This window comes from Anabrus simplex, chromosome 5, assembly GCF_040414725.1.
Source record: "Anabrus simplex isolate iqAnaSimp1 chromosome 5, ASM4041472v1, whole genome shotgun sequence".
Taxonomy (NCBI): Eukaryota; Metazoa; Arthropoda; class Insecta; order Orthoptera; family Tettigoniidae; genus Anabrus; species Anabrus simplex.
Window position 1 is genome coordinate 452,941,791 of NC_090269.1, and position 11,350 is coordinate 452,953,140.

General features: G+C 42.1%; 1 long non-coding RNA gene across 1 annotated transcript in view; it reads right to left on the reverse strand.

Annotated features, from left to right (window-relative positions):
• LOC136875115 (uncharacterized) overlaps nucleotides 1-11,021 on the reverse strand; it is a 37,646-nt gene extending 26,625 nt beyond the window's left edge. Inside the window, exon 1 of the long non-coding RNA XR_010860373.2 lies at nucleotides 10,951-11,021. This is a non-coding gene — a long non-coding RNA (uncharacterized lncRNA). The remainder of the gene's footprint in view (nucleotides 1-10,950) is intronic.
• Between the last annotated feature and the right edge of the window lie 329 nt (nucleotides 11,022-11,350).

Sequence of the window (11,350 nt, forward strand, 5' to 3'; positions counted from 1 at the left end):
GAGTACTTTGCCTTGACTAAGCCAGCGAACAGCACAATGATAAGGCAAATCACGAAGTTCCCTGTCACTTTCTGCTAGGAATTCCTTGAATTGCCGGTGACGTAAAGCCCTTGATCTTATGAGTTTAGTAATTCTAACCACTGCGATCATTACATTCTTCAGTTCAATGCTTTTCACACATAGATTTTCTAATGTATGATACACAGTGAATTGGAACAAGTGTGTCCGCTATATTAAGAGTCTTCATTTTTTGTATTATGAGCCCAACTACTCCAGAATTGCGTCCTACCATAGAAGGTGCACCATCTGTTGCTATTGAAACTAGTGTGTTCCATAGCAAGGAAGCATTTTCAACAACACTTACAATGCAGTTGAAAATGTCAATGCCTTTCGTGGTATTCTTCATAGGCACTAAATCCAGTAGTTCCTCCCAAATTGTAAGATTTTCGTCAACCCCTCGTATGAAAACGGCTAGTTGGGCGGTGACATAGATGTTGATTCCCACAGGGAATCTGAAATATTTGTCCTGAATGAGTAAATTTATAATACCAATATAAATGGTCCGTTATTGGACATTATAAACTTTCCAGCTACCTCATTCTTGGTTGCCAGCGTTTCGCCCTCGTGTGCTAGGGTGGGCTCATCAGTTGGTACCTAGCACACCTACCAATACGCTGGCTAGTGCATACCGTGAAGGCCACTGCGTAGGCTAACTTGAGCCACCGGCAGTGCCAATGCACTAAGAGACTTTGTCTCATTATCAAAAATTGATGCCTGCTTGGCCATCAGATGACATAGATGTTGATTCCCACAGGGAATCTGAAATATTTGTCCTGAATGAGTAAATTTATAATACATCTATGTCATCTGATGGACTAGCAGGCATCAATTTTTGATAATGAGACAAAGTCTCTTAGTGCATTGACACTGCCGGTGGCTCAAGTTAGCCTACACAGTGGCCTTCACGGTATGCACTAGCCAGCGTATTGGTAGGTGTGCTAGGTACCAACTGATGAGCCCACCCTAGCACACGAGGGTGAAACGCTGGCAACCAAGAATGAGTTAGCTGGAAAGTTTATAATGTCCAATAACGGACCATTTATATTGGTATTATAAATTTACTCATACAGGACAAATATTTCAGATTCCCTGTGGGAATCAACATCTATGTCATCTGATGGCCAAGCAGGCATCAATTTTTGATAATGAGACAAAGTCTCTTAGTGCATTGGCACTGCCGGTGGCTCAAGTTAGCCTACGCAGTGGCCTTCACGGTATGCACTAGCCAGCGTATTGGTAGGTGTGCTAGGTACCAACTGATGAGCCCACCCTAGCACACGTGGGCGAAACGCTGGCAACCAAGAATGAGTTAGCTGGAAAGTTTATAATGTCCAATAACAGACCACTTATATTGGTATTATAGTTGGGCGGTGTCAGAAATATCTGTGCTCTCGTCACTTGCTAAGGAGTATGTCCGGAAGCTTTTCGTCAGTTCTAATAATTATAGGTTGACATCATCAGATAGGTCTTGAATTCTTCTCGACACTGTGTGCGCGGACAAGCTGGTAGCTTCGAACTCTTCAATGATATTTGGACAAAACTCCTCACCTGCCAGAATTAAACATTCCTTTACGAATTCACCAACACTGAACGGTTTAAGTTTCTTTGCAATTAAATATGAATTTTTATAACTCAGTCACACTGCTGACTCACTGATCGAATGCTCGACAGGGTTATTTAATTTACCTTTTAGTTCTGTAATTACACGTACCTTTTCCTCGCCTTGATGCCGATCATAATCTGCAGCGTGACACAAACTGTAGTGGCGTTGTACATTATATATTATTACATACTGTAGCTCTTTTCTATAAACTAAACATTTAGCTGTAGCATTCCTATCATTTTCAACAAATAAATATAGATCTTCCCATAAAGATAAAAGGATTGGAGGGGTAGGTAGCTTGTCCCACCGTGATGTGCCCGGTTCATCCATACATATGTACTGTACCACTACCACCACCACTACGTATGGCACTACACGTGTTTACTACAAAGCGAGGCTGTCTCTTCGTCTCACTCTACGACAGCTCATACGTCACATGGGCTCTCAGACATCACACAGGCCCTCTTACACCACACGCCAGCCAGTTGGCGGACCCTGGTCTATACCAAATAAATTGATAACGACAATGAATACTCACCTCTTCTTCCTGGAGAAAAAGAACACTGACTGATGTTAGCACCATAACACACACATACTCATAAACTTCAATTAATTATAAAAAACAATTAAATAGAAAAATATAAGAACAGTTAAATCAGTATAAAACAATGATTAAACAGATGGCATCATGAAATTCCTCACCCTGCAGATTCCCAGATTCCATTAGTTTATTCAATTTGGTCCCTGGTCAATCATTACCTTTGGTCTCACATTATAAAAGAGCCACAATGCGACCATACCGTATCCAGACTTCAGTAATGCCTAATGGTCCCTAACTGCATTTAATACTCCCTTTCAAGTTTTTGTAAATGATTCTGTCATCAGCCATTTAATACCCTCGCTTACCATATCAATTACATACAATGTAACAAGTAAACTTCACCATTCTGGACGTTCATTCACATGTTGACTAATGAAGCCTTCCTAATCTATGGCAGTGATCAATATTATTCAGTGTAAGATCAATACTGAAAATAAATTTAACACACTGAACACCGTACCCGAGCAGAACTTGGCTTTGGTTTTCTTAACTAACAAATCATCACAAGCTGGAAATATATCCATGTCTTCTGGTAAACATGAGGGATAGTGTTACAGTTCCTTATACTGCTGCTAGATGGGACCACTGAACCTTGCCAAATAGAAAAAGAATGCTTGCTTTGAGCATAAGTTCCATGTGCTTTGTTTTACTGCCCATTTGTACAAATGATATCACAGTGTTTTGATTCTCTGAGCAATAGTGTGATGGAGACCCTGATAAATAGAACATAAGGTAAGACCTACAAGAGTGTGCAAACTTTGCTCAGAAAAGCCATTAAAAGAGACTCAAAACTATAGAGGAAGTAGTTCAAATTTTATTGCAATAACTGCAACACCATGCACTGTTTACCTAAATATTTATACCTTATCACAGGCAGTCAAAATTATCTTGAACTTTTCTCTCCAGCAAAGTGGAAACATATGCCTTGGGGACGGTTGCCTAACGAAGGATGGTTATACCCGCTGAATGGGATACTTTCTACTCTCTACTATCTCGTGCTTACGTTACTGAGACATAGGTTGATGAACTTCTTTTAAAATACCTACAGCTCTGTCAAATATATTTGTGCATGTATTTCATTCAATCAAAGCTTCCTGTAGTTCTTTCAGATCCATAACTTTGGATACAGATTTGGCTGTCTTAATTTTCTTGAAAGTCACTACCTGACATGAGCACAAAGCTTCACCGACAGTACATAGGTTTTCACGCATTATGAATTATTTTGCAATGTGTTGAATCTACCAATAGAAGCGCTAATATGTTGGCCATGAACAAGAATTACATGGGACATGATAAGCATGAACGTCCCTCTAACCCTCACCTTCTGATAGTCCCCGTCATCTAGTAGGTACCTCTGTTAGTCATTATGGGCTCTTGGAACAACCACTAGATCTCATAAAGGTCACATTTCTACAACAGTCCACCAAACAACACAACTCTTACAGCAGGCCACCAGAGTGAAAAGATTAACTGGGACTGTAGAAAAGGATTATTTTTACCAATCACTTTTTTTCTGGTAGACAACACATTAATGCTGATGTTAAATATGAATATGCAGAAAATAATACAGAAATGATTTGAAACAAATGTAAAAAAGTTTCAAATATGAAATATATATTGGCCTCTTTTCATCCGACCAAATGAGGTCTGTGCTGAGATAAATAACTGTATTCAAAAAGAATGACTTATTTACTTCAGTAAGTGTTGATGTTATAAAGACTCGAAATATAACTAAAATATGCCAGAAATCAGTGTATTAAATACATCTGTCACTTTGAAATACACATCCTGTTTGCAATCCTGTGTCTCACCCACTGAATTAGAAGAAATTTCTTGGGTTGTTTTACTCGGCTTCATCCAGCAGATCACCTTAATAATCAATTCGGTATTCCAATTCTTCTTTTAGTTCTTCCTGATCAGACAAGATGACAATATCACATTCGGAGAAATCCACAGGTGAGTGAGACGACTCTAGCGGTAGGTTGGCTGTACTGGTAACACTGGGTGCCTGCTGCAGCCACATTTCGAAAGTTCTGAAGATAACTTCCTAAGCAGCTATTCTGTTGTTGTTGTTGTTGTTGTTTTTTGCTTCATTATGCATATATGAGTTAAGAGACTTACTATATATGGTATAAGTCCAGAATCCTCCGGCACGGGCGAGCACGGGCTCCGCGGCTGCTGCTGGTGCGTCTATATGACGTCATGTATGACGTGTTTAGCGAGTTGATGTTTACAAACATGGCGGATAATTCGAAGGAACGTGTAGCAGCCGCTAAATGTACGAATTAATGGTCTGGTATATGTAGCTGTTTGAGACTGCGTAACACAATTCACAGCCACTAGATTGGGTTAAAAATTGACTAGTTGGATAGTGAAATAGATATTAACGGCGCGATATGATGGGGCTGACTTGATTTCGCGAAAACTTTACGAATATTAAGTACGTCCGGCAAGTAGGAAAAGCACTGATCTGGTTTGGTTGAGTCCGGCTAGTGGCAAAACCATTGGTCTAGAGACAAGCAAAAGGGGGTCGGTGGGCATAAGCCCCCATGTTAGGGCCGCGAAGCGGCCAACAGCCTCTAGCATCCTTTACGAAAGCAATTGTGATTCACCGAAAACCACTTTTATTTGCTAGTTGCTTTACGTCGCACTGTCACAGATAGGTGGGAATGGGAAGGAAGTGGCCGTGGCCTTAATTAAGGTACAGCCCCAGCATTTGCCTGGTGTGAAAATGGGAAACCACGGAAAACCATCTTCAGGGCTGCCGACAGCATTGCTAATTTAGCGCGGTGATGCACCGAAAACCACTGACAGTGACAGGTTAGGTTGTGATCCACCGAAAACCACTGGTAGTGACACGTTAGGTTAGGTTTGGTTAGGTGCGACAGCATTACTAATTTAGCGCGGTGATCCATCGAAATCCACTGATAGTGACAGGTTAGGTTGTGATCCACCGAAAACCACTGATAGTGACAGGTTAGGTTGTGATCCACCAAAAACCACTGGTAGTGACACGTTAGGTTAGGTTTGGTTAGGTGCGACAGCATTACTAATTTAGCGCAGTGATCCACCGAAATCCACTGATAGTGACAGGTTAGGTTGTGATCCACCGAAAACCACTGATAGTGACAGGTTAGGTTGTGATCCACCAAAAACCACTGGTAGTGACACGTTAGGTTAGGTTTGGTTAGGTGCGACAGCATTACTAATTTAGCTGGGTGATCCACCGAAATCCACTGATTGTGACAGGTTAGGTTGTGATCCACCGAAAACCACTGATAATGGCAGGTTAGGTTGTGATCCACCGAAAAGCACTGGTAGTGACACGTTAGGTTAGGTTTGGTTAGGTGCGACAGCATTACTAATTTAGCGGGGTGGTCCACCGAAAACCACTGATAGTGACAGGTTAGGTTGTGATCCACCAAAAACCACTGGTAGTGACACGTTAGGTTAGGTTTGGTTAGGTGCGACAGCATTACTAATTTAGCCGGGTGATCCACCGAAAACCACTGATAGTGACAGGTTCGGTTGTGATCCACCGAAAACCAAAGCTAGTGACAGGTTAGGTTGTGATCCACCGAAAAGCACTGGTAGTGACACGTTAGGTTAGGTTTGGTTAGGTGCGACAGCATTACTAATTTAGCGGGGTGGTCCACCGAAAACCACTGATAGTGACATGTTAGGTTGTGATCCACCGAAAACCACTGATAATGGCAGGTTAGGTTGTGATCCACCGAAAAGCACTGGTAGTGACACGTTAGGTTAGGTTTGGTTAGGTGCGACAGCATTACTAATTTAGCGGGGTGGTCCACCGAAAACCACTGATAGTGACAGGTTAGGTTGTGATCCACCAAAAACCACTGGTAGTGACACGTTAGGTTAGGTTTGGTTAGGTGCGACAGCATTACTAATTTAGCCGGGTGATCCACCGAAAACCACTGATAGTGACAGGTTCGGTTGTGATCCACCGAAAACCAAAGCTAGTGACAGGTTAGGTTGTGATCCACCGAAAAGCACTGGTAGTGACACGTTAGGTTAGGTTTGGTTAGGTGCGACAGCATTACTAATTTAGCGGGGTGGTCCACCGAAAACCACTGATAGTGACATGTTAGGTTAGGTTTGGTTAGGTGCGACAGCACTAATAATTTAGCGGGGTGATCCACCGAAAACCACTGGTAGTGTCAGGTTAGGTTGTGATCCACCGAAAACCACTGATAGTGACAGGTTAGGTTGTGATCCACCGAAAACCACTGGTAGTGACACGTTAGGTTAGGTGCGACAGCATTGCTAATTGAGCGACTGTTGTTGGAAGTACACTTTTGGTGATGACATCAGGAATAGGAAAGCAACACTATACACACGAGTATATTGCAACCACTGAGACAGGATATGAATTTATGAGTACTCGCCAAAAGTTGGCAAAGGAGTAGACAGAAGATGGACTTCCCTATATATAGGCAATATATTACTCAAATGCACGGCTAAATAGGGGATTGGATCTGCGGGATAAGCGGGAACAAGGCCAGAATTTGCCGGCACAGCTATGACGACATACTTACGGGACCTCCTGGGTAGGAGGGGTTTCGGGTGGGGAGTATTTAAAAGATACTGAAGAACTTTCACCTTGTATTTCCTATCCCTTCACTTTGTTTCAGCTCCCGACTGTACTTCACTGGCATCCATTTAACCTATTTTATACTTAGTTACTCCACTTATATATTCGCACACTAATTTAAGTTTACTTACCTGTTATAAATTCCTGGCGGCAGGCCGTCTTGAACCAGCGATCTTCAACCCCGTAGTCCATCAGCTTATCCACTCAGCTAACACGTTACTTGATTATTTGAGGTGCAAACGATGTATATGTAGATATATATAGTACATTACCAATAATAGAGATGGCATTGCAAATGCAAAGTAATTTATATTTACCCCAAAAGATGACTCAGTCGTCTCTCTCTCTTAACTGTTGCCAACTTAACTTTTACGAGGAACAAAAACACGTCAAACTCAAATCACGAGTGTCATTACCAGCAGTGTGATTATTGTTTGAAGAGGGAGTACAACTAGACGTAAACAAACCAGTCGTGTGTCCAGCTCTGTGATAGTCGCGATTATTGTTTTAAGAGGAAGTATAACTAGACGAAAACAATCGAGTCGTGTGTCCAGCTATGTTATAGTCTTGATTATTGTTTTAAGAGGAAGTATAACTAGAGAGAAACAGTCGAGTCGTGCGTCAACCTCTGTGATAGTCGTGATGATTGCTTTAAGACGAAGTACAACTAGCCAAAACAATTAAAACTCCTGTTCAGTGCTGCATCCGTACTTGTAATTATTATTTTCAGAGGGAGTACAGCCACACAAACACAAGAAGTCCATCTTATGTCCACTCCTGTGCCAACTTATGGTGAGTACCCATTATCCTGTCTCAGTGATTGCAATATACTCGTATGCATAGTGTTGCTTTCCCATTCGTGATGTCATTACCAAAAGTGTACTTCCAACAACAGTAGCTCAATTAGCAATGCTGTCGCACCTAACCGAACCTAACCTAACGTGTCACTACCAGTGGTTTTCGGTGGACCACAACCTAACCTGTCACTATCAGTGGTTTTCGGTGGATCATCTCGCTAAATTAGTAATGCTGTCGCACCTAACCAAACCTAACCTAACATGTCACCACCAGTGGTTTTCGGTGGATCACAACCTAACCTGTCACTATCAGTGGTTTTCGGTGGATCACAACCTAACCTGTCACTACCAGTGGTTTTCGGTGGATCACAACCTAACCTGACACTATCAGTGGTTTTCGGTGGATCACAACCTAACCTGTCACTATCAGTGGTTTTAGGTGGATCACCCCGCTCAATTAGCAATGCTGTCGCACCTAACCGAACCTAACCTAACGTGTCAATACCAGTGGTTTTCGGTGGATCACAACCAAACCTGTCACTGTCAGTGATTTTCGGTGGATCACAACCAAACCTGTCACTATCAGTGGTTTTCGGTGGATAACCCCGCTAAATTAGTAATGCTGTCGCACCTAACCAAACCTAACCTAACATGTCAACACCAGTGGTTTTCGGTGGCTCACAACCTAACCTGTCACTATCAGTGCTTTTCGGTGGATCACAACCTAATCTGTCACTACCAGTGGTTTTTGGTGGATCAAAACCTAACCTGTCACTATCAGTGGTTTTCGGTGGATCACAACCTAACCTGTCACTATCAGTGGATTTCGGTGGATCACCCCGCTAAATTAGTAATGCTGTCGCAACTAACCAAACCTAACCTAACGTGTCACTGCCAGTGGTTTTCAGTGGATCAAACCTAATCTGTCACTATCAGTGGTTTTCGGTGGATCACAACCTAACCTGTCACTATCAGTGGTTTTTGGTGGATCACCCGGCTAAATTAGTAATGCTGTCGCACCTAACCAAACCTAACCTAACGTGTCACTAACAGTGGTTTTCGGTGGATCACAACCTAACCTGTCACTATCAGTGGTTTTCGAACCGGGTAAGTTGGCCGTGCGGTTAGGAGCGCGCAGCTGCGAGCTCGCATCCGGGAGATAGTGGGTTCGAACCCCACTGTCGGCAGTCCTGAAGATGGTTTTCCGTGGTTTCCCATTTTCACACCAGGCGAATACTGGGGCTGTACCTTCATTAAGGCCAAGGCCACTTCCTTCCCATTCCTAGGCCTTTCTTGTCCCACCTGTCTGTGTCGATGCGACGTAAAGCAACTAGCAAAAAAAGTTGTTTTCGGTGAATCACAATTGCTTTCGTAAGGGATGCTAGAGGCTGTTGGCCGCTTCGCAGCCATAACCTGGGGGCTTACGCCCCCAGACCCAGTTTTGCTTGTCTCCAGACCAATGTTTTTGCCACTAGCTGGACCTAACCAAACCAGACCAATGCTTTTCCTACTTGCCAGACGTACTTAATTTTCGTAAAGTTTTCGCGAAATCAAGTGAGCCCCATCATATTGCGCTGTTAATATCTATTTTGCGAACCAACTAGTCAAGTTGTAACCCGATCTAGTGCCTGTGAATTGTGTTACGCAGTCTCAAACAGCTAAATATACCAGACCATTAATTCATACATTTAGCGGCTGCTACACGTTCCTTCGAATTATCCGCCATGTTTGTAAACATCAACTCGCTAAACACGTCATACATGACGTCATATAGAGGCACCAACATAAGCCGCGGAGCGCGTGCTCGCCTGTGCCGGCGGATCCTGGACTTATACCGATAAGCGGAGATCGCATGCTACGCATAGCCACGTTGACTTGCTTATTAGGCTGTATCGAGTACATCTGGTATATAAAAATTATAGTAGAGCTACTGTACTATACACCTCATGTCATATGATGTTGGCATTCAGGCAACCTAAACTGTGCTCACTTAAAATTCCTGCACATGGTAACTAAGGTGGTCTGGCACATTAGCGGTTATGTTCGTAGGGAAAATAGTAAAAGACACCACAATTCCTTAATGTATCAAACCATTCAGAAATAACATATTTAACGCAATAAACTTCAAAAAGTATAGTGATAAGTCCCAAAAAAATCCATATCAATATTAAACAGGGTCGATGACCTAGATGTTAGACCATTATGAATGATATACAACAAACCGACCACTTCGAAAATGAACCTTTTGTAGGTTGGACATTTGTAACTACAGCATTACAGTACTCTTCATGCATAAGAATATGCCCTCGCTACGCATGAATTCGTTTAATAATAATAATAATAATAATAATAATAATAATAATAATAATAATAATAATAACCAGCATAAAGTTAGGTTTGCTGAAGAAAACAAAAGTCCAAATACCGCACATTAGAGTACCACGAAAAACAAAGCAACACGTGTAAATCAAAGCAGGAACAATGAATGACGATCAGCAAATAACGGAGACGAATATCGCTAATAAATATTCTACACAAACAAACAAACAAACAAAGATTGCTGTTAGGCTACCCAGAGAGGAAGTTACGCATACACGCTATTTCACTGAAATAGTGGTGAGCTATACAGTTAATTTCGCAGGAAACCTCTGACTTTCTGATAGTAATAAATCATTACCGGTATGTTATTTGCTTTGCGTGCCACCAACTACTCTTGCGGTTTTCGGAGACACCAAGGTGCTGGAATTTAGACCCACAATCTTTTCACGTGCCAGTAAATCTACCGACACAAGGCTGGCGCATCTGGTCGCCTTCAAATAGCACCGATCGCGTTGTTAATTAGGTTCGAACATTTATTGCACTATAATTACCATTCGTGTATTAATTTTCAGCTTACTTACATGTGCAAAGAAATGCTACCGGTACCATTCTTCTTCTTCTTGGTTAGTTGTTGGAAATCGTCGTAAAACGCTACGTCTTGTCTTGTCTTGTCTTGCGGATATTTATTTGGGATTCAACAAATTCTTTCCCTCACGAGACAATTAATATATTACACTTATATCACAAAAGCACACGGTTACATCACTAATGCCCGATTTTAGCATGATCACACGTAGATAGATGCACTTTTATATCGGGTATGAGGAGGTTCGTGGAGGTACTACATTCGATACTGAGCAGGGACACAAAGAACTTAGTAAGCTGGAATAGGAGTAACGTGTTACACTGTACTAGATCGGAAAGTAATAAAAACCCTGATGCAGTATCTACTCACCAGGAACATATAGAAGTGCCACCTCACAAAACTCGACGTTAGCCCCTGACGGGACGTACTACGGCTCCACTCTGAAGCTTTACCGAAGCCTTACGGAGCAAGCCGAAGCTTTCCGAATGGCGTACGCCGCCATCATGAATCGAGTAGTTCAGATAACTAACTGATCTGAACTGAACTATTCTGAAGAACATTGCTGTATGTTTATTTTCACCTACTGCAGCTTGACATGGTCAGCACTGTTTCTATTATTCTATGCTCAGAGTATTAGCATATGTGTATATAAACGTGACTCGTGTGTTGAGAAGATATTGGATAGTGCTTTCCGTCTCTGGAGCTCAATGATTTTTACTGTTTGTTGTTATATCTCCGAGTGGTACATGTGATCTACTGCCCGTTGCTT